Source organism: Mus caroli, unplaced genomic scaffold (genome assembly GCF_978045245.1).
Source record: "Mus caroli unplaced genomic scaffold, Mus_caroli_1 scaffold_18, whole genome shotgun sequence".
NCBI classification, from domain to species: domain Eukaryota; kingdom Metazoa; phylum Chordata; class Mammalia; order Rodentia; family Muridae; genus Mus; species Mus caroli.
In genome coordinates, this window is record NW_028227273.1 from 9,844,502 (window position 1) to 9,867,302 (window position 22,801).

At 43.3% G+C, this 22,801-nt stretch overlaps 1 protein-coding gene across 6 annotated transcripts in view; it reads right to left on the reverse strand.

Moving 5' to 3' along the window:
* Window positions 1-14,816, reverse strand: part of Ppm1b (protein phosphatase, Mg2+/Mn2+ dependent 1B) — a 69,818-nt gene extending 55,002 nt beyond the window's left edge. For 5 of the 6 annotated variants that reach the window (XM_021149988.3, XM_021149985.3, XM_021149987.3 and 2 more), the window contains exon 1: window positions 14,394-14,814. The gene's annotated coding sequence lies outside the window, so the exon portion shown is untranslated. Of the gene's footprint in view, window positions 1-14,393 lie in introns of all 6 variants that reach the window. The other variant, XM_021149981.3, reaches the window with a different exon arrangement.
* Window positions 14,817-22,801: the final 7,985 nt, after the last annotated feature.

The window sequence follows — 22,801 nt, forward strand, 5'->3', positions numbered from 1 at the left end:
CAGATGCAGGTACAAATCTATAGCCCCAGTTAAAACAACAACAAAACTAAACAAAACAAAATCCCTGATTTAGTCTTTGACAGCAACTTGAAAGAGAAAAGAAGTGTATGTCTGGTGGCAACTATTCTTCATCCAGGCAGCTGGATTAAGAACATGGTGTGTAGGGGAGGGACTTGTTTGGAAGCATGTAAAAGACAAGTAAGCCGACTAAAACTGACTGTATCATCAGAGGAGAAGCCTGAAGAAACAAGCTCTGGAACAGTGGTTCTCAGCCTCCTAATGAAGAGGCCTTTACTATACAGTTCCTCACAATGCGCTGGCTGACCCCAACCATTCAATTACTTCACTGCTACTTCCTAACTGTAATTTTGCTATTTTTTTTAAAGAATCGTAATGTAAATATGTGACAATGCAGGATTATCTGTGACTCTGTGGAGGTCATGACCCACAGGGTGAGTACTACAACATCTACTAGTCAAAAGGTGGGAAAACTTAAGTAAAGGTTGAGAATCAGCAACCAGGAGTGTGGGGAAAGCCAAAGAAACATTTCCTGAGGACGAAGTGATCAACTGTCAAACCGCTCTAGAATGTACTTCAGACAGACAGACAGACAACCACACAACTAAAGCATTTACTCAATGCCCACAACCACCCTAGAAAAAGGGGGTTCACTGCATGCATGAACAGAGGGATGAAGAAATCAGAGGCACAGCTACCAAGACAGCAATCCAGGCCATCAAGGTCAGACCTCTTACCCCCCCACCCCACCCCCATCACATTCTCAACTGGACTAAAACACTCTCAGGATAAAGGTATTTGCCTCCCTTCTTCTTGGGACCAGTAAATATGTCCTCCTTCATATTTATGAAGCAGTAGTTTGAACCAGGCACTCCTGGAATTCCAACACCAATGAGAGATGGTTCAACATGAACGTCACGATGATTCACAAGAGGAAACCAACGCCATGTAACGGAACAAATGCTAAACACTACAAGTCAAGAAAACTCTCCTTAAATAAACCCAAAACAACATAATGAAAAGGTGGAAACTAGCCCAGGAAACATGTTCTAGCTAAACTCTTATACTTTTAAAAGGAAAAATCCTTTCCACCTTCACACAAAAAGAAAATAAAACTGGCATCAAACTTTGACAGCAATGTTCCATGCCATATATTAAAAGTGATACTTTAAGGCATGCAATCAAAGAAAATACATGTAGCACATTTTATAAATGATTTAGGGGAAACAATTTACAAATAACACGAGAAGCAGGATATTAGGATTGAAGAAAGGGTCTACTGAGGACAAAGGTGCTGTCCTGTTGGAGGGTCACTATGGCCATCAGCTAAGAATCCATGCCTGCCGTTACACTACTAGCTGTAAAAAGCCAAAACTGTCAGATTCTTTGTCACCAAAGTCCATTTTACTGGGTTAAAAACTTGCAGATATACCCAGGTATATCCTTGCCTTTCATATTACCCCACTTCCTCTCTTGAACAGAAAACAGACCAATTCAATCACCAGCTCAAGAGCTTACTTCAATTGATTTAACTCTGGCCTAATTCCTTAAAGCCTCAAAAGTTTGCTATTACCTTAAAGATGGGGGACTGGGGTCGGAGAGGGGCAACACTACAAACATGGTGACTTACACATGTAATCCCAGCACTTGGGAGGCTGAGGCAGGAGGACTGCCACAAGGCTCAGGCCAGTATGGGCTACGGAGATCATCTCAAAAAATAAAACATGAGAACAAGCCAGGTGTAGTTGTGCACACCTTAATTCCAGAAGCTCAGAATGCAGGGGCAGACAGATCTCTTTGAGCTCAAGGTCAGCCTGATCTACAGATTGAGTTGTAGGACAGACAGCTAGGGCTAACAAAGAGAAACACTATCTTGAAAAACCAAAAAAAGAAAAAGAAAAAAAAAACCTTATAGATTATGTCCCAAATCTATCATGGTTATACAATTGACAAGTGAATAAATAAATGTTTAAAATAACTATCCTTTCACATAGCACTTAGTGAATCCTTGTGTTTCAAGCTGGGTTCTACTATATTTAAATATTCCTTTAAATTACTTTATTTTTGAAATCTTCTCAATGATTTCTGAAACCAACAAACCCACAAAAAGACAGGAAACAAAGAAAACAATACTTTTAAGCAGATGTGAGCAGAACATTATGGGGAGTATGTTTGTGTATGATTCCACTTATCTGATTTTTCTTCTTTTCTGCCTGCTTTACTGTCAAAGAGGGTGAGTTTAAATGAAAACTCTAGGTATTAAACATGAATCTAAGTGTGCAGTTCCACTCCACTGTCCAGCTTATCCCTGTTGCTAAAGTCTTACTTGGGCTTTGACCTCCGACCTATTCGATGTATCACTTCAGGCGTGGTTTGATGAGTTCTCACAACGCGCCTGTGTCCTCCTACCAACTCTCATGCCTCTCAAATACCTGCACGCCTCGTCAAGTCCATCTCCCTACCCGAATTACGGCAGTCAGTCGCCTGCTCTTAGGACAGTAGTTCTGCAATGAAATCGTATGCAACACGCACTCCTTGTGTCTGGGTTCTTTTATTTCACTCAGTATATCTGAGATCCGTGTACGCTATTATCATCTGCTTTTGTTTCTTCTTAACTGCCTTCATGGCTTTAGATTTTAAAGAGACTGAAGCAGAGTCTCCAGAAAGTAGTTTAAGGATAAGAGCCTATTAGGAGCCTGAGTATGTACATTAGTAGTTTAATTATTTTAAAGAAAAAGAATTCCTTCCCTTGCCCAGAATTGAGACAGTTTTCTGCAGGTAGTCATACTGAGCTAAAGTGATGTTGACATCTGCATTTAACTGCTGGATGAGAAGACAAATGCTCACGCTACTTTGGACTTTGCTATGATTTTATGCTTGATTTTAAAGGGGGCCAGAAATCACCGTTTCCATCTGAGCAAGCCTTCGCTCGCTCACTGCCTCACAGTTTTCAGTGAGAATGGCAGTGAGGTAAGCTCGCGGCTCTGCCTGACTTCCAGCTTCACCTCCATCGGCTCCCTCCAATACAGAAAGTATAAATTATAAAGAGCAAGTTAAGGGCAAGCAAAGGTTTCAAAGTCTTCTGGAAAAAAATGTAATTTCTAGGCCTGACTGTTTTAGTGCTTTGTGTAAAAGGAGTGAGTAGAACAAGAGTCTGCAGTCACAGTCTGATAACACAAAAGGAGTTTGCCTAGGAACACCACTGTATGAGTTCCAGTGTGTCCACCCCCATGACATTTATGGTTCAGCCAAAATTGACTTCTGCAACCCCTACTTGGCTTCATAGATCGAATTAAGTTTGAATCTGTTCAATTACACTGTAATAAATAAAATTCTCACCCAAACAATCTGCTACTTCAATCTACCCACAAGTATTAATGACCAACACTTCTTGTAGCCCAAAGCAGAAGTCATCCCTTTCCTGGGTACAAATCCCACCACGGCTCTTCAAGTCCCCACCTCCCATGAGTGCTGTTGCTGCAGTGTCCCTTTCCAGCCACTTGACTGCCTTCGTCTGCCCTTTCTCTAGAATCTAATGCACCCACGACTTTTGTCTTCTTAATACACACTCTAAATGTTCCAAGGGAAGATGTGATGGCTTCTCATGTCTCAAATAACAATAACAAAGCACCCCACTAAATACAAAATAATACCTAATCTAGGTTAATCCCAGTCTAGGTTAACCAGAACCTAGCCTCTGAACTGCAATGGCTCAGCCCTACGCAGGGATACACTCTGGGCATGCCCACTTCTGTCTCCTTGATCTACTCAATTCTCTATTTAACTAGCCAATGAAAACAACAGCACCCCCACTCTTTACCCTACCCTTTCACTACTTCCCTTTAGCGGCTCACTCGCTGCAAACAGAGGGCACACTAATCAATTCCTATCACCTGCTCTTTCCTGATAGACAGACATAAAGTAGCCCTTCCTAGCCCCTATTAGTCTTGCCTGACAGCTGTTTCTGAGACTGCTGGGTTCTAGACCAGAATCCATTCAGACTGGCTCTTCTTAGAGATCCTTAGGACTAAAGAAAAACAAAGCAATAAGATGAAGAACAAATTAAGGAATTTCTTTAATGAAAAAAAAAATATAGTTATAACAAAATCACCTTGCTCTCCCACCTACTAAACACTATATTAGCTGAACATTCAAACGCCATCATTCTAAGCACCCATACTTCAATGTATTTTAAACTACTTGGGGGATTTTAAACTATCTTTTGGTTAAAATCTTTAATGGCATCATTTTATAGAGGCACACAATCCTCAACAGTGCACAATAAACACCTGTATTTTGCAAAGTAGTCCTGTTCATATATACCTACAATCATTTTTTAACCATTTTCTAAAAAAAAAAAAAAAAACCAAGAATATAGAAAGTTTGACAAGTGATAATGGCAAACACACAGAAAGGGAATTATGGCCAAAGCCATCTGAGAACCTTGACCGGCCCCGAGCGGTAAGTAAACACCCTAATAGAAAAACACAAAATTAAAGCCGCAAGAAAATAATCATGTTCACCACTTTTGGAGGGACAAAAGAAACTTGAAATACCAAACAGACAAGAATCCAGAGCTATGCTATGAAGCACAGTAGCCACCAGCCATATGTAGCTAGTGAGAATTTGAAATGATTCCAGTAGTCAACTCCAATTCTTTAAATTCAAATATATAATAGTTGACTCCCATAATTTGTCCATACAATATAATTCTGGAAAGATACACTAATTTCTTTTTATATATTGATCATGTCTGAAAACATTATTTTTAAACAAATACCTTGTAATAAATCATCAATAAACTACTTTATAGACTTCGGTGTGCCCAAGTCTTGTGACAACCCTGTATTTAAAAATTAAGCAGGGCTGGAAAGATGTCTCAGTGGTTTAGAACACTGGCTACTCCCCTAACAAGTGGTAGGGGGGCTGGCTCAGTCTCTGTTCCCATCCATTGGATCCCCTTCCCCCTAGCTGGACTGCCCTGTTGGGCTTCAGTGGGAAAGGATGTGGAGGTGAGGTGGCAATGGGGGAGGGGATTTATAAGCCTGGGACTGGGAAGAGAGCATGGGGGTGGGGGTGAGAGGTCATGGGAAGCCTGTGATCAGGATGTAAAGTGAATTTTAAAAAAGTAAAAACAAACAAACAAAATACAACTACTCTCATAGAGGACTTGGGTTCAAATCTCAGCATCCACAGAGAGGCTAACAATCAGCCAAACTCCAGTTCCTGGGGATCCAGCACCCTCTTCTGGCTAGCATGCATGTGATACAAGATATAAATGCAGGCATAACATCAATACACACAAAATTAAAAATTAAATAAAATCATGTAAACAAAGAGTGGCCAAAAAGCAAAAATAACAAACAAACAAACAAACAGAAAACCTGCACTAGAGGATAAATGCAGATGAGCAAATACCCTCAACGACAGACAAACTTACTTTAGAAAGGCGTCAAGATAAAGACTAATATAGAAATCTCGGTCATTACTGACTCTTGCAAACATTTACTACCCTAACAACCTAGATTTTGTTTATAAAGCAAAATTGAGAACTTGTTGCAGAATATTTGATCACACTGTGTACCCCAAGATTGTGTTATTTACTGGAAAAACCCTGTTTCTAGTTGTGGTGTGGCTCAGTCCTTAGCACACACCTTTAATCCCAAACAATGAAGGTAAAGTTCGTTTGTTGAAGGACGCACCCATCTTTGAAAATGATGTCTAGTTGAGGGGCAGACAAAGTGACGAATCAGAGAAAGATCTGACAGAATGAATCAGTGATGGAATACTCCCAACTCTCCTAAGGAAAGAGAGGAAAGAGAAGGAGAGAGAGCAGTGCAGGGGAGAAGAGGCAGTTTTACTGGGAGAGTTTTACATAGACAGGATCAAGAGAGGACAAGCCAAACGCAGGTGAATTATGAGGCAGAAGGTTACACAAAGTTAGTGAGGCCAAGCAGGGCAATTCTGTGACAAGTGAAAGAAGCTAGTTTGAATCAATCAGCTTGGAAAGGAGTTTGAGCCTGAACAGCTGAGTTGAACCAGCCAGCCAGAGTTCAGAAAGAACTAGAAAAGGAGAGCTTCCTCAGCAACAAGTTTCAGAGGCTGACAACATTCTAGGCCTAGAAGCTTCTAGGCCTAGGCCTAGGTTAGCAGACTGAGGCAGTCAAAGCATCAGAGATGACAATTACATCAGGCAAATAAAAGTTACTTTTACAAGAACGATTATATATTAAACTAGAATTTGTTCTTACACCTTACAATTTGATTCAAGACACTACTGACCAATTGAAACCCAGTTTCCCCAAGTTTAGGCTCACCAACCATTAAAACTTTAACTTAACCAAATAAATGATAAGAGGCTGGGTGTGCAGCTCAGTACTAGAATGCAAACTGAAGACCCTGAGTACTTGCCCCATCACCCCCTCCCCAAAACAGGAAACGAGAAGGTTTACTTAGATGGAATTACCTGGTCTCTTATGTCATAAGTGAAACCAATGCTTATTTTTATATTGTAAATAAATACAAGTAAATTCACCTTAAAGTTAAAAACTTGATTCACTGCAACAATGAGGATCACAAAATCTTACTCACAAATGAAAAGATCATCATGACTCAAAATAAAAACAAAAACTCACATCTTTCAAGCTTAGTGTGCAATGCTTGTATAATCCCAGAAAAAATCTTTACCAAACTGTATCAGTACACAGAACACTGGAACCCTGTGGCTACAAAAGGCTCAAAGCAAGCACCTGCTTCTCAGGCAGGAGTCCCCACTCCTCACACAGAAAAAGCAAAACCACCACAGGTAACAAGCCAAAGTCATGAAATTAGGGGAGTGGTGACAACAGACAACCTGAGGACAGGAAACTAAAAACAAATTAGAAGCATCAGTCATCCCTTAGCTGAATTGTCAAATAAACAGCTAGAGAACAAAAGTAGCAGCCACGAGTCAGTATCAGTATTACATTAATCATTCAACTAGGAACAGAAAAGAACAAGAGCCTTTCCCAACACAAGTAACATTCATTTTACAGACATTCCCAGGCCCATAGTCTACCTTTTGTGGTGCTGAAGATCAAACCAGGGCCCTAACCTAGCCCCATCCCTTACTTGTCAACTGACCCACTGAAAGTGCTGTTCCTCTTCTCACTAGCCCACCATTTCTCCCACTCTCCCCTCTAAAAACTCTCCTCTTACAGGGCTGACACTGAGAGGAAACACCTAGGGTCTTAGTGTGAGGACTGACGGTCTCTCTCTGGGTCTCGTTCTAAACTGAAATCAACGCTGCTCTTAAGCACAATTTCCCCTTCCCTAACACACTCCACTTTTTGTCCAACTGTTCAAGAACTCTTCCTTTCCTTTTGTAAAACTAGTGAAGCCCAGCAGCAGTACAAACCTGTCGTCCTAACTACGTGAAGGACTGAGGCAGGGGATCACTTGATTCCATGGCAGCCTAGGCAACAGTGAGAACAAACAGAACAACCAGTTAAGTTCTGATCAGTTTTAAATGTGTAGAGAAAACATACACATGCTGTTTGAAAGCAACCCAAAAGGAGTGCGGCTGTGCAGAGAACCAGAGAGTCATTGGCTCTCTTGAACAGAAGATCTACTGGGGTAGGGATGGGAGTGTCTCTCTTGTTCATTACAACCTGAAATAGTACTGTGCACGCACATCATTGAACCTGAGTAACAGAGAGCTATATATTAAATACTTTACCATGGTGACCGTTTTACACCTCTGTAGGTTATAGCCTAGAGTAACTGAAAACAACAGAAACTATCCCAAATATTAAACTTGTATCATTTTGGGTTAATTTTTTCTCAACTATAGGAAAACATAAAAGACTACCTACATTCAGTAGAAAAACCAGGCCCTTACCTCAGAGGTGAATGTTTAACTTGGGGTAGGAAGACCTATACCACCCGGAGAGATTAGATACCCTCAAGCAACATAGTAATGCCTATGTTTTCCAACTCCTAAGAATATCTATTAACTGCCCCTTTTCAATATTTGGAGCACTTACACAGAATCAAGAAAATGTGATTCTATTTAAGAGCCAATGATAGCAGCCTCGAGCTTAAAATACTTTGAAATCCTTCTTTTTTGTTTTCCAGAGTGATGGGATTAAAGGCCTGTGCCACCAGGGCCCATGAGAATTCCTCTAAATTTTTTCATTCATCTATGTATCCTTTGTCAGTCCAGCTTCTTCTCAGGTACCCACCCCTATCAAAATACAAACTATCCACCTGCTTCACTCTGTCTGTTACATTACAAATCAGAGAATTTAACCAACTTTTTAGTTTTCATTTAAAAAATAAAACAGTTTTGCGGGGCATGGTGGCACACGCCTTTAATCCCAGCACTTGGGAGGCAAAGGCAGGCGGATCTCTGAGTTCAAGGCCAGCCTGGTCTACAGAGTGAGTTCCAGGACAGCCAGGGCTATACAGAGAAACCCTGTCTCGAAAAACCAAAAAAAAAAAAGAAAAGAAAAAAGTTTCTGTTTCTATGATACAATGTATTTTTCACTAACCATCTATTTTGTAATGAAGGTCATTCTGAATAAACAGAACTCACACTGCCCCGAGACAGATGTTCCCCTCCCTTCCCTCAGTAACTGGCTCCATTCCTAGAAGCCTCTTCAACAGCGGGCAGCACCCAAGAGCGGACCCTTTGCACCCAGTCCTGTTGGCAACAGTTGATACAAAGTGCGTTTTCTAAGTAGTGATGCTTCTGAGGTCAGGACGTTTAACCTCCCAGAAGTCAACTAAAGCCTAAAAACAATCTGGATGATACTTTTTGTTCATTTGACTCTTTTTGAAAAGAAGTCTCACTATGTACACAGACTGGCCTGGAAACCTGGCATTTCAAAATTCTTCAAAAGAAAACACTGAATCTACTCTAACCTTAACAATAAAGTAGTATTGTAGGGACTCCGTCTCGGAGTACACTAGTAATAAGAACACACACACATATACCAAATCAACTTGGCAAGTCATAAAAGTTTCAAAGTGGTAAACTGCTTTAAATATCACAAGCCTCTACTGTGTGAAGTACAACTGATCAAGCTATTAAGTTCTTGAATTATTAAGAGTAACAACATTTGAGCCGGGCGTGGTGGCGCACGCCTTTAATCCCAGCACTCGGGAGGCAGAGGCAGGCGGATTTCTGAGTTTGAGGCCAGCCTGGGCTACAGAGTGAGTTCCAAGACAGCCACGACTACACAGAGAAACCCTGTCTCGAAAAACCAAAAAAAAAAAAAAAAAAAAAGAGTAACAACATTTAAAATACCTACTGTTGCAGAGCTTATGGGAGGTTGAGGCAGAGGCGGAGGCAGAAAGTTCTCTATGAGTCTGAAGCCAGCCAGCCTGGTCTACATGGGAGTTCTAGAGGCAGGAGGGAGGGAACTAGATAGTGAGACTCCTGGACAGAAGAAAAACCCAACAAACAAACAAACAGACAGGTATGTGTAGATATGGCACTTCAGAAGTGGTTTATGTCATGACCATAATTCAGAAGCAAAATGTTTCTGTTAAAATTGGGGAAAAATAGCACTCTGAAATATGGAGGAAAAGAAAGTACGGGCTGGGCATTAGCACAGTAATGGATGGTTTGTCTAGCATGTACGGAACCTTGGGTTCAGTCTCACCAGAAAAAAAAAAAAAAAAAGAAAGAAAAACAAAACAGTGAGCTTCATGACATTCATGTTTTCTAGGATACCAGGTTATTAAAATAATTAAAATAATTAAAGGCGTGCGCCACCACGCCTGGCTCTTAATCCCAGCACTTGAGAGGCAGAGACAGGCGGATCTCTGAGTTCAAGGTCAGCCTGGTCTACAGAGTAAATTCTAGGACAGCCAGGGCTACAAAGAGAAACCCTGTCTCGGAAACAAACAAACAAACAAAGAAGTCAGTAAAAGGTCCTTTTCTCCTCACTGACCTAAGCGCCTGATCACACTACTGAAAGCTAATGCAAGGGGTGTTCGTTCTGGAAGGACTAGATCAGATCAACCTTCTCAGCTGAGGTTCCTGAAGGACACAGACTAGACACCCTTCTACCTGTAAGAAGACTTGAAAACATGCTGGGGCTGTAGCTCAGTGATAGAGTACTTTCTACTATTTCTCAGGTCCTAGGGTCCATACCATGAACACAGGAAATCGGGGAGACAGGGAAGGAGGGATAAGGTGATCAAGGGGCATAAACGTAGTGATTTCCAAATGACTCCCTAAAGATGCGGTACAGTGAGTTGAGAACACCAAAAGCAAACAGGAACCAGAACCCAGGTAAGAGGAGCACTCAGCAAACACCTGCCTAGCATTCACAAAGCCTTGACCTAGCTCGAGCACCCTAGCTCTCAAACCAGACAGGCCTGAGCACTCCAGTAACCCTAGAGCTCTCGGGAGGTGGAGGCAGAGGGTCAGAGAAGTTCAAGGATAACCTGAGATTTGAGGCCAGTCTGGAATAAAGAGACCCTGTTTACCAAAAAAAAAAAAAAAAAAAAAAGAAGAAGAAAAGAAAAAGAAAAAGAAAAAAAGGAAAGTCCAGATTATGAGACTTTGTAGCTTTTTCACATGTACTCATTAACTGGTAGCAACTAATAAATTCTGTTCATTTAAGATGTTTTACACTCAACAAATATAAAACACAAAATCTAAATAGTTCCCAATCTTACTCTATCTTACCGTCACTGACTTACAGAGCAGCCGCAGTGTATGCAAAGTAGTCTAAACATGGACCTGGGGTCTGAGCACAGTTTCAAGAATCTTCTCTCATATCCTCAGCTAATGAATCCTCTGAATCAATACAACTCTGTTACCATTCTTGGCTATGTTACACAACAAAACTTAAAACAGCAGTGTTCAGGAGCTTCTAATTCTAACATGAGTTCACTAAGGTAAAAGATACGAGCTGAGGAGAGGCCTTGGCACCAAGTCTGACATCTAAGGTGGGTCCTCAGGGCTCACAGGGTTGAGAGAATCACCACAGCAGTGGCTTGAGGGCAGACCTATCCCCTCACTCTCACTTCTAAAATAAAAAAAGAAAACAGGAACAAGGAAGAATCACAGAAAACCTAAAACTATCACATTCTTCAAATCTCTTACCATTATTCATACCTTAAAATTACTGCATAAATAAATCCTATTAAATTTTAAAGTTGAAAAAATTAAAAAAAAAAACACAACCAAAATTCCTTGAATAAATCTGATACTACTGATATTTCTCCTATTAAAAAAAACAAACAATAAATCACCAAAATTGTATTTTGCAGAAAACATAAAATATGTATTCTAAGAAGTTAATTTTATTCATTTTAGTTATATTTTTTAACGCAGTCTTGCTCTGTGGCCTCTGGAACTTGCAATTATCTTGCCTCAGTGTCCTGAGTGCCAGGAGATAGGCCACTATTAGGATTAGATTATTTTACTCCTTTGTGTGCACGGTAAGGTTAAGATATACTTTCAAAGGATTACACATAACACATAAATACTCATGAAATATAAATTCCATAGGTTACACATCCAAGGTGGGAGGGAGAGAAAATTCCCACTCAGTATCAGATACAATAAAAGCGATTTACCAGCTCACTCACAAGGACACAGACCTTTCACTTCTGCCTCAGCTAATATTTAATAAATCTCAATATCTAAGTGATACTACATGGCAATTCAAAAGTTTCCACTAAAAATATGCATCATTAGAAAGAAACATTCTAACTTTCAAGGCTACTTTTTCTCATCTAATCAACCTATGAATCAAGTGCTCTTCGAAGCACATCCTTTAGGCACTATCGCATTCCTCTGGATGATATATCCTCTTAGGGGATTTAATAGTTGTGTGACTACTAACATAAAACTGAGTACTCACATGAGCACCCTAGGAACTAAAGCGGCTCTCCCTACTCCTCAAGTCTCCACAGACACCAGGCACCCAACGGGTGCTGAAGCTCTGCCCACCATTTACGACAAGACTCACCATACCAAGTTCAAGAAAAGTGGACAAATACCAACTAAAATATGAAAGCTCAAGTGACAACATACATGAGCATCTGTGAACACAAGGTACCAGGCAGAAACTGTCTTAGGAAGTTATGAGAGAGAATAACAAAGAAAATGCAACCATTAAACAAGCAAAAACAAAGATGGAAAGCTTCAGAAGAGAGAGTTCAGAGCTAACGCGCAATTAGAGCACTTGCTGCTCTTTTGGAAGACCTGGGTTCAGTTCCCCAAGCCAAAATGGCAGCTCACAGCTGGCTGGAACTGGTTCCAGGAGAGCTCCTGCCCTCACTCCCTCTTGGCCTCCACTACTAGCACCAGGCACACACGTGGTAGTGCAAGTGGACCATTTACACAATGTAAGCAAACACTCATGAAACAAATATAAAAAACAACTTTTTAAAATATGAAAAGAGAGGGGAGACAAGAATGGTGGTACACGCCGGGCGTGGTGGCGCACGCCTTTAATCCCAGCACTCGGGAGGCAGAGGCAGGCGGATTTCTGAGTTCGAGGCCAGCCTGGTCTACAAAGTGAGTGCCAGGACAGCCAGGGCTACACAGAGAAACCCTGTCTCGAAAAAAAAAAAAAAAAAGAATGGTGGTACACTATAATCCTAAGAATCTGAGGCAGGAGGATTCACTTTGGGACCAGCCTAAGTAAGACCAAGGTCAGCCTGAATTCCATTTTGAGATCCTGTCTCAAAGAAAAAAACAAAAAACCTCTAACAATTGGGGGGGGGGGGACGGTATTTCGGATGTGTGTGGAGAGGACTGCCCCACTAAATGATAAACAATAACAAAAATTAAGTTCTTATGACGGCACACACTCTGTCCATTTGTAAGGATCACAAAAGCATTTTTTAAAGAAAAAAAAAATCACTAGCTGGGTGTGGTAGTATAGGCTTTCAAGCCCAGCACTTGGAGACCAGAGTATCTCTGTAAGTTCAAGGCCAGTGTGGTCTACACACCAGCCGGGGTTATATAATCAGCTCCCTATGCCCTGGTCTCAAAATAAATAAAATAATATCCTTTAAATATTATTGCAAGTTGAAGTCTACACTGGGAAAATTCTATAATAGAATAACCTCCATACTCAGAGATGATGTAGTTCAAAGGCGGCCTACAAAAGGAACACTGTAATTGCACAACAGAGAAAGTAACTGAAATAGTATCTATTAACATGTAGTGGCCATCGCGCAGAACACACTGTGACTTATACCCTCCTCACGGGACCACCTACCACTTCTCCATCCAGGCAGTAGGCTCAACAGAAACAGTTCCTGTGCTAATCCCACAGTAAGCTTCAGTAACTCTCACATCACAGGAGCTATAAACGTTTGTTAACAGAAAAAGAATGTTTTTCCCAAAATAGCCGCATAACATGAAGACAACCCAAATTCCCTAATAATCCCTTTATAAGACTCCTGCCAGTTTTATTTTGATACTTTAAACATGTGGGGCCTATTTTAAAAGTTCTGTGTGACTTACCAAAACAACTTCTTAGTTGTTTTTAAGTTTCCAAGTTGTTTTTAGAAGCGCTTGAATACTGATGAATTTGGGCAGCTATCAAATCCTTAAGAGGCAATTTTTTGCCAAATAAGATGGGCAAACGTCCTAGAGGTGCTAAAACTGGTATTAGAGGTCATGCGACTTTTTTAAAAAAATGAAGAAATGGCTCTAACATTCACCAAGCCCTTCATTTATAAGTTTATTTCAGGGTTCTTTTCACTCTATGCTTAATGATACTTTCTTTCCTTAAAGGCTTTTAAAGATAAAAAGTATGACCGACCACATAATACTGCCCAGTCTATTCTTAATGGAATTCATGTAAACTTGAGATGGAGTTCATAGTAATTTCATTTAAGAAGCCCATTGTTAAGCACGACACCCGAAATTTTCGGACCGTGGTTGGTGGTCAACACACAGACACGAACCCCCGAGTCTGGCTAAGAGGAGCAAGACAAACGGTTTAAAGCACAGGAGGGGGAAGGAGGCCCGGAGAGGCCCAGACAGAAAAACCAGAAAGATTTCTCAAGGAAGGAGAGCGGAGCGCAGGGGAGGGCAGAAGGCGACCCGGAGAGCGAGCCACACCGAAAGGTGTTTTCCTGAGCGGCGGGCAGGACTGGGTGAGCCGCGGCCTTGGGGTGGCCCGCGCGCCCATGGGCGCTGCCTGCACGCCGCGGCGCGAGGGGAAGCAGCGGACTTCCACGCGCCCCGGCAAACTACTCCCTCGCCGCGCCGCGCCCCGCGAAGCCTCGAGCGCAAGCGGAGGCGGAGGCGGCAGCCCAGGCCCGGGGCCTAGCCCGGTGCTCCGAGAGCAGGCTGGATGGACGGACGGACGGACGGCCGTTCCCCCACTCGGCTGGGCGCAAAGCGGCCTTACCTGGGGCGAAGGTAGAAGGCGAGGTCTCGCGGGCTCGCCCGCCACACAGCCGCCCGCGGCCCCCGGCTTTCTCCCGAGACGCGACACCGCCTCCGCCGCCGCCGCCGCCGCTTCGCCCTCGGGGGCTCGGCCACCGCCGCCGCCCGAGCTGTTTACACCGTCCGGCCCCTCACACCGCCGCCGCCGCCTTCTCTCCAACCCAGAGCCGCTGCCGACTCGGCCGCCGCCACCTCCTCCGCCGCAGCCTGATCTCTCTGGAGCATCTTCCAGCCACCGGACACGGAGAAACAGAGACTCCAGCCGCGCCGGCAGGAAACTCCCCCGCAACTGCCAGGGGGGACCAGGCGGTCAGAGCACCAGCGGCTTTTCCGCCATTGAGCAGCGGCCGCTCCGCTCCTTCTGCAACCCCCCCCTCCCCGCACCGCCGTCTTTCCCCGCCCCTCCTCGGGCTCCGCCCCCTAAGGGCACCCATTGGGACGCCGCGTGTGTCACCGCTGCCCTCGGTTTGCTGAGAAGCCTGTCAATCTACGTTCTCCCGCCCAACCTGGCCCCTAGTATCTTCTGTGCTTCTCTTTCCCCGCCCACACTGCCCTGCCTCTGAGTCTTTAATTTCCCATTGGGCGTCAGTGCCCACCTTTAATTGGCAAGGTCAACTATCCATCAAACACCGCCCACCAGTGAGGCCCAACCCTTCATTACCATGTACTTTATTCAGCCCCACCTCCGCCTTGCCCTAACTCCTGACGTCACCGACCTGCCCACCCTAGTAGCCATAGGTAGAGTCCTCCGTCAGTCAAATTACGCCCCAACTCGAAGACCGATATCCTTTTCTGATTGGTTCAAGTGGCGGCCTGATCCTCCGACTATTGGCTTCCTCTACTTGTCCGTCACGAAACCAATTTCCAAGTCCGTCACTTCGGCTTTTTTTAAATGAACGCGCAAAAGTATCCTAAAAGGGATTGGCTAGTGTTCGTAGATGGCCAAGCCCCGAGTCTGCGGACCCTGCAAGTTCTGACCTCTACGCTTCGCGGAAAACGAACACCATAAAGAAACCAACGGGCAGTCCAGTTATAGGTGGAAATTGGTCCCACCCGGAGTGGAGAGAGCCGGCTTCTGATTGGCCAGAGAAGTGCCCCTAGACCCTCATTGGAAGAAGTGGCCGCCTCTCTTTGGCATAGAGCTGTGAAGGGAGAGCACAGAAAGGTTCGAGAAAGGGCCTGGAGAGAGGCGTTGTTTTGCTTCAGCTACGGGTGGGGCGCACGCGAGAGTGCAAAACTGGGCGCGTAGGGCTCTGGGGAGGTGTTGCAGGGAGGGAAAGAGCCCGGATGTTCCCTAACAATGAAATCATCTCTGACCAATCAGAGCCTCATTGTTGGGATACCTGCATGACTTGTCTCCAGCGGGGGAGAGTGGGCGGGAAGTTGAGAAGGCTGAAAAGCCACTTGAGAAAATGGGACAGGAGATCCCTTCGGGATGATTTTGCGATGGTTCAGATTGTTCGTTCGTCTTCGTTACCTCGACCTCCTGCCTTCCAGCCCCTGGCAGTTCCGTGTTTTGTTTCTGAGTCTGATTTTTAAAACTCCTATCTAGGCTCTTGACATTCACTAGGTCATTCCTTTCTTAAAGAGCACCTGCATTTTGCTAAGCGTGGTAGGTAGAACTGGAGATACAAAAGTAAGGCAGGCAGTCCCAGACTGGGGATGATAGGTAATCATTAACGTCTGCAAAGGGTAATGATGACATAAAGGAGTCTCCCTCTGGACATGATTACTCGGAAGGCTTCACAAAGCCCGGGAGAAAATGGTCATCTAGTAACTACATTGAGCTGGAAAGTGAACCAGGTTAATCCTTCCAAATCAAAGTGTAATGGGGCACTTAAGCGCTCACCTGAAGAGATTTTAAACACGCTCGTGCTGATATTTACACAAGTCTTTGAAAGACGTTTTAAATCTTATTCATACTTAGGTATAAGTGAGTTGGGACAATTTAGGTTTAGACCGACCTAAGGGAGTGCAATTTCAGCTTTGAAAAGAAGGACATACTTCTGAAGCAATTTCCAAAGTGAAAGTGGCGGAAATAAAACATTTGGTTGCAATTCAGATTTCTCTGGAACTTCAAGTTTAAGAACTCTGTCTTAAGGTTTCTATTGCTACCATAAAACACCATGGCAACCAAAAAGCAACGAGTAGAAAAGGGTTTATTGGACTTACGAGTCTACATTGTAGCCCATCACTGAAGGAAGCGGGACAAGAACTGAAACCTGCAGATAAGAGTTGATGGAGAGGTTACTAGCTTGTTCACATGGCCCGCCCAGCCCACTTATAGAATCCAGGACCACCAGCTCAGGATGAATGGGCTGGGCCCTCCCCCATCAATCACTACTTAAGAAAATGTTCTACAGGCTGGCCCACAGCCAGATCTTAGGAATGAAAGTTTCTCTCCTCTCAGATGTCTCTAGCTTGTGTCAAGTTGTCATTAGAATCTAGCCAGCACATATGGTGTTTTTTCAGGATAGTGGGCAAACAGGTACCTAAAATTAGAATCACCTGAGGTTCCAAGCTACATCCATGCCTACAAAATCCAGAACTCACTCTGGGGATAAAGCTCAGTACAATGAAATGTTATTTCATTTATTGTGATTCTGGAGATTGAACGTGGAAAGAGAATTTTTAAAGGCAGTCTTTGGGTGCTGGAGTTTTTTGTTTTTTTGCTTTTGGTTGTTTGGTCAGTTGACTTTTTTGTTTGTTTGGTTTGGTTTGGCACACCAATTCTTAGACCCTATGACTGAGAATTGGAGACAGCCATAAAAATTTCTTTCTCTGATTTTGCACACTGTAAGTGAGCTTCAATAAAGAAAAGAAAGTAAGCCCCCTTTAGTTCTGACTATCCCTTCAAGGGGCTTCATTACGGAATCAAGAAGGGTTTAATTACATTTAGTGTGTGTGTGTGTGTGTGTGTGTGTTTGGAGTGGAGGTCTGAGGGCAATTAGTTCTTGCCATCCTGTAGGGTCCCAAAGTACAACTGAGGCTATTAGGCTTGATTATAATCTCCTATCCCTGCAGAGCCATCCTCGACAGCCTAGGAATTATTTAAATGACGTACAGAATATATTTTCTTAAATCACACCTTTGCTTGGAACACCTTATATTAGAGGATTGAAGGATGGGACCAAACCTGGGTGCTGGCATGAGAAGCACACACACCGCCGCTCCAGCTCTGGGTTTTTGGGGGTTTTTTTTTGTTTTGTTTTGTTTTGTTTTTCACAATAAGACATCAGGGCTAGGAAGATGGCTTTGGTCATAAAGAGCTTGCCTTGAAAGCACTACAGTCAGGTTTCCATCCCCAGAACTTTAATAATAAAAAGCTGAGTTTGGTAGCATAGGATTGTATCCAAGCACGGGTGTGTGTGTGTGTGTGACACAGGATCACTGACCAACCAGCCTAGCCTAACAGAGGTGCTTCAGACCATGAGAGACCTGATTCTTAAGAAACAACACCCTAACCCCACACCCTATTACACACATGCTTTTGCACACGCATGAAAATAAAATATCAGATAATCACATTTCCAACAAATCTGGATGGTCTGTACGTTCGTCCTGGGCACAGTGCATAGCAGTACCTAGTCGAAGTCTACATTGCAATGGGAATCTTCGTATGTTCTTAAGAACCTCTTACCTATTTGCTATGTCCATTTGTGTTCCTGCTTCATATAAATTACCAAACTTCCTTGAAGTACTTTGGTGTTGAACTCCAGGTACCCTGAGTTGAGTTACATTGAAATACTGGGTTGAACATAATCCTCACAGATGATAAGCCAGCACTCTACCACCAGTGACTGGATATATTCTACTACTGTCTCTCTCTATATAAAATTTGGTAGAGTCGTTACTTATGCACAGAGTCTTGAGTTCAGTCCCTAGCAACACATAAGCCATGTGGTGGTCCGCACCTAACTTCCCAGCACCTGGGAAATAGAAGCAAGAAGATCAGTAGCTGAAGGCTGGCCCTGACTGCACAACAAGAATCCACAGAAGCCAGGCAGTCGTGATGCACCTTTACTCAAAGCACTTGGGAGGAAGAGACGGGTAGATCTCTGTGAGTTCAAGGCCAGCCTGATCTACAGAGTAAGTTCCAAGATGGCCAGAGCTACATATAGACACACAGAGAAACCCTGACTTGAAGGAAAACAAAACAAATCCACCTAGTTGGGTACTAAGACAGGCACTTCTGACCTTCAGACAGGGTCTTCTTGTATAGTTCAGGTTGGAACTTGTTACATACCCAAGGCTGGCCTCAAACTCATAGCAAGCCTGCTGCTTTGTCCCCACAAGTGCTGGGCTTCCATCCATGATCCACGATCCATCATGATGGATTCTCTTTTCTTAGCAGCGTTCAGCCCTCAGTTTCCTTAAATTTTTTTCCCTAAAAAAGCTTCAGCATTTGCAGAGGAAAAACACTTACAATTGGGGGATGTATGTCTAGGTGCGTGGACATTCAGCAAGAGGTGATCTATACTGTCAAAATATTACCTGAAAATTGCATAAGAGTATAGGTGGAACAACAATATGAACTAACCAGTACCCCAGAGCTCTTGACTAGCTGCATATGTAGCAGAAGATGGCCTAGTCGGCCATCACTGGGAAGAGAGGCCCATTGGACTTGCAAACTTTATATGCCCCAGTACAGGGGAATGCCAGGGCCAAAAAGTGGGAGTGGGTGGGTAGGGGAGTGGGGGTGGAGGGTATGGGGGACTTTTGGGATAGCATTGGAAATGTAAATGAGGAAAATAATTAATTAAAAAAAAGGGAAAAATACTATCATTCATATAAGTATTTATTGGCATATATATGTATATGTATATATATATATGTTTACACTTTATTTGAAATTTATAAATGCCTACTAAACTGAAAAAATTTAAGCAAAAAGTCTTTAATTTTCAAAAAATAACTAATTTTTTAAAAAAATGCACAAGAGGAGGCTGGAGAAAGGCTATCCAGTGAACCCGATTGGATTCGCAGCACCCACACGGCAACTCACAATCTCTGGTTCCCGGGTATCCAACACAACACTCTCTTCCTAGACTCAGGGCAAAACTGCAAGCAGGCAAACAAAACACCCGTACATATAAAATAAATTTGATTTTTTTTGAAGCTGTTTCTCTGCTCCACATGTGTGTTTTTTAATAATACTAAAATCACATTTATATTCTTGCCATCATGAAGAGAAATGTCTTTTTAAACTTTTTTTTTTTTTTTTGGTTTTTCGAGACAGGGTTTCTCTGTGTAGCCCTGGCTGTCCTGGCACTCACTTTGTAGACCAGGCTGGCCTCGAACTCAGAAATCCACCTGCCTCTGCCTCCCGAGTGCTGGGATTAAAGGCGTGCGCCACCACGCCCGGCTCTTTTTAAACTTTTAACCACGCTAAATTAGTATTTTAAATATTGGTGGAAATATTCACTGTATCTGACTATGAGTAACAGAAAACCTATACAGCGACATTAAAAACAACAAAAACCCTCCAGAGCAGTGGCTCTCAACCTGTGGGTCGAAACGCCTTTGGAGTATGGTATCAGATATCCTGCATGGTTACATTACAATTTGTAACAGTAGCAAAATTACAGTTATGAAGTAGCAGCAAAATAATTGCATGACTGGGGGCGGGGGCTGTCACTATAACATGAGGAACTAAATTAAAGTGTCTCAGTGTTAGGAAGGTTGAGAACCACTGCTGTACAGGATAGGAATTGATCTAGGTAACCAGTGATGTCCCAAGCAGTAATCCCTGTTAGTTAGGGTTTTACTGCTGTGAACAGACACCATGACCAAGGCAAGTCTTACAAAGGGCAACATTTAATTGAGGCTGGCTTACAGGTTCAGGGGTTCAGTCCATTATCACCAATGCGGCTGGCAATGCAGCATGGCAGCTTCCAGGCAGGCGTGGTGCAGGAGGAGCTAAGAGTTCTACATCTTTACTTGCTGGCCTCTAAGAGAAGACAGATTTGCAGGTAGCTAGGGTGAGGGTCTTAAACCCACACCCACAGTGACACAGCTACTCCAACAAGGCCACACCTCCTCATAGGGCCACTCCTTGGGCCAAGCATATACAAGTCATCACAGATGCTGACTGAAGAGGTAGTTAAGATGGTCAGACCTAAAGCTTTGGGGTGAGAGACTCACATGACCATTTCTAACTGCACGGTATATGAGGAAGTCTGGGAAGTGTGAGCTCACAGGCTCCTGACAGCAGAGAGTCTCAGGGATTGCTGAGCTTCAGACTTACCTGAATGAGACCCTAAGACCTGGACTGCTAAACTCCACCTCTGAAGTGTCTATAGCTCTCAGTTTGGAGTCTAAGAATGTGGGTCTCCCGAGTGATGCTGGTGCTCTGATCTGGTGTGATGCTATTCTTGGTTGTCAACCTGCTACATCTAGAACCAAGGAGAACCCAAGCAACTCGCTAGGTAGACCTGTGAGGAATTTTTGTTTTTTCTTAATTAAATTATCTGAAGTGAGAAGACCAACTTTTCATTCGGATGCTTTGAATTGGGAATATATACCTTTAGCCCAGTTCTTATGAGGTGAGAAGAGATGCATTTAATCTGGGCCACACCTTCTGCTGGAAGCCTATATAAAAGACACAGGAGAAGGAGGCTTGCTCTCTTTGCCTACTTGTTCTCACTCTCACTGGTAAGTCCCTTCCTTCACTGGCATGAAATCCTACTTCTTCATGATTCTAGCATATTACTAAAGACTATCCAGCCTCATGGACTGAACAACTACTGGATTCTTGGACCTTTTATGATATATTATATTATATATGTATTTTATTATATATAATCTATTATATGTATTCTATTATATATGTTATATAAGTTATTTCTCTAGAGAACATTGACTAATACATTTGGGGACCACATTTTAGGCACTTCTGGATTGAGCTGAGGATGTAGTTCAATGGTAGAAAGTGCATGATCTTGTGAGTTTCATCTCCAGCATGACATTAGCTTGGGTTACTCAGGATCCATGGCCTGTTATTGATATGTTGGTACTAGGAACCTGGCCCTTTTGGCATTTATAAACACTTTTACAACCGTGCTTCTGTTCTATCTATGCATAGATGAAAATAAACCCAAACAGAGGCAAAATCAAGATGCCTGACCATCCAGACATCAGCAGGTTGTTGATGAGCCCAGCCTTCTCCATCCAGAACCATTTAGAACCTCAGGCTTTGAGATGCTAACGCTTGACGCTTTCCAGCTTACCCGACAACCGAGCGGATCCAATGCAGCACATAACGCTAAGTTCACTAAATTGTATGTAATTTACTCTCTCACCAACTGTCTTCCAGCCCAGCAGAAAATTTAACAGTGCTGTCAGGTCTGGAATATTGGGCAGGTTTTAATGAAGAGCTATTTCCAAGCAAGGCAGAAGAGGTCAGTCACCAAGTTTATCCCCTAGTGTTAGTTCCCAAGCTACATGTCTGTGCTCATTCATGTATCCAAAGGGATGTGAGGAAGAAGAGAATACAGAAACATATACACAGAAGGAACTTATGTTGCCAAGAGCAGTGGCTCAGCTCTCCCAGTATTTGTTTGGGAGACCAAGGCAAGAGGATTTATCATGAGTTCAGAAAGTAAAAACGGGAGAGAGAAGAAGAGGAGAGGAGGCGTGAGTCCAGTCTCCTCACAGGAACTCCAATTTGTAGATGAGAGACGAGAAGAACCCTCTTTAACTCGAAAGTGGGTTTCTCGGTCTCACCTCTTCCTTCCCTATCACCTCAGGGTAGACTTACCCACTGGCCCCATCTATCCTGAGATCTCCGGGCATGTCTGTGAGACATTTATCTCTAGTAGGTCAAATGAGGTGGGGAAACCCACTGTCCTGGCTAGTTTTGTGTGTCAACTTGACACAAGCTGGGAGAAAAAGGAGCCTCCCTTAAGGAAATGCCTCCTGACATCCAGCTGTAAGGCATTTTCTCAATTAGTGGTCAAGGAAGGAGGAGAGAGCCCAGCCCATTGTGGATGGTGCCATCCCTGGGCTGGCAGTCCTGGGTTCTATAAGAAATCAAGCTGAGCAAGCCAGGGGAAGCAAGCCAGTAAGCAGTATCCCTCCATGGCCTCTGTATTGGCTCCTGCCTCCAAGTCCCTACCCTGTGTGAGTTCCTGTCCTGACTTCCTTTAATGATGAACAGCAATGTGGAAGTGTAAGCTGAATAAACCCTTTCCTCCCCAACTTGCTTCTTGGTCATGATGTTTTGTGCAGGAATTCAAACCCTGACTAAGACAGACACCCTACTCTTAGGCAACACCATTCTTGGGCTGAGGTCCTCAGTGTGCATAGAAAGGAGAAAGGTGGATGCGCACCAGCATTGCCACAGCCATGAAGTAAGTGACCAACACAACT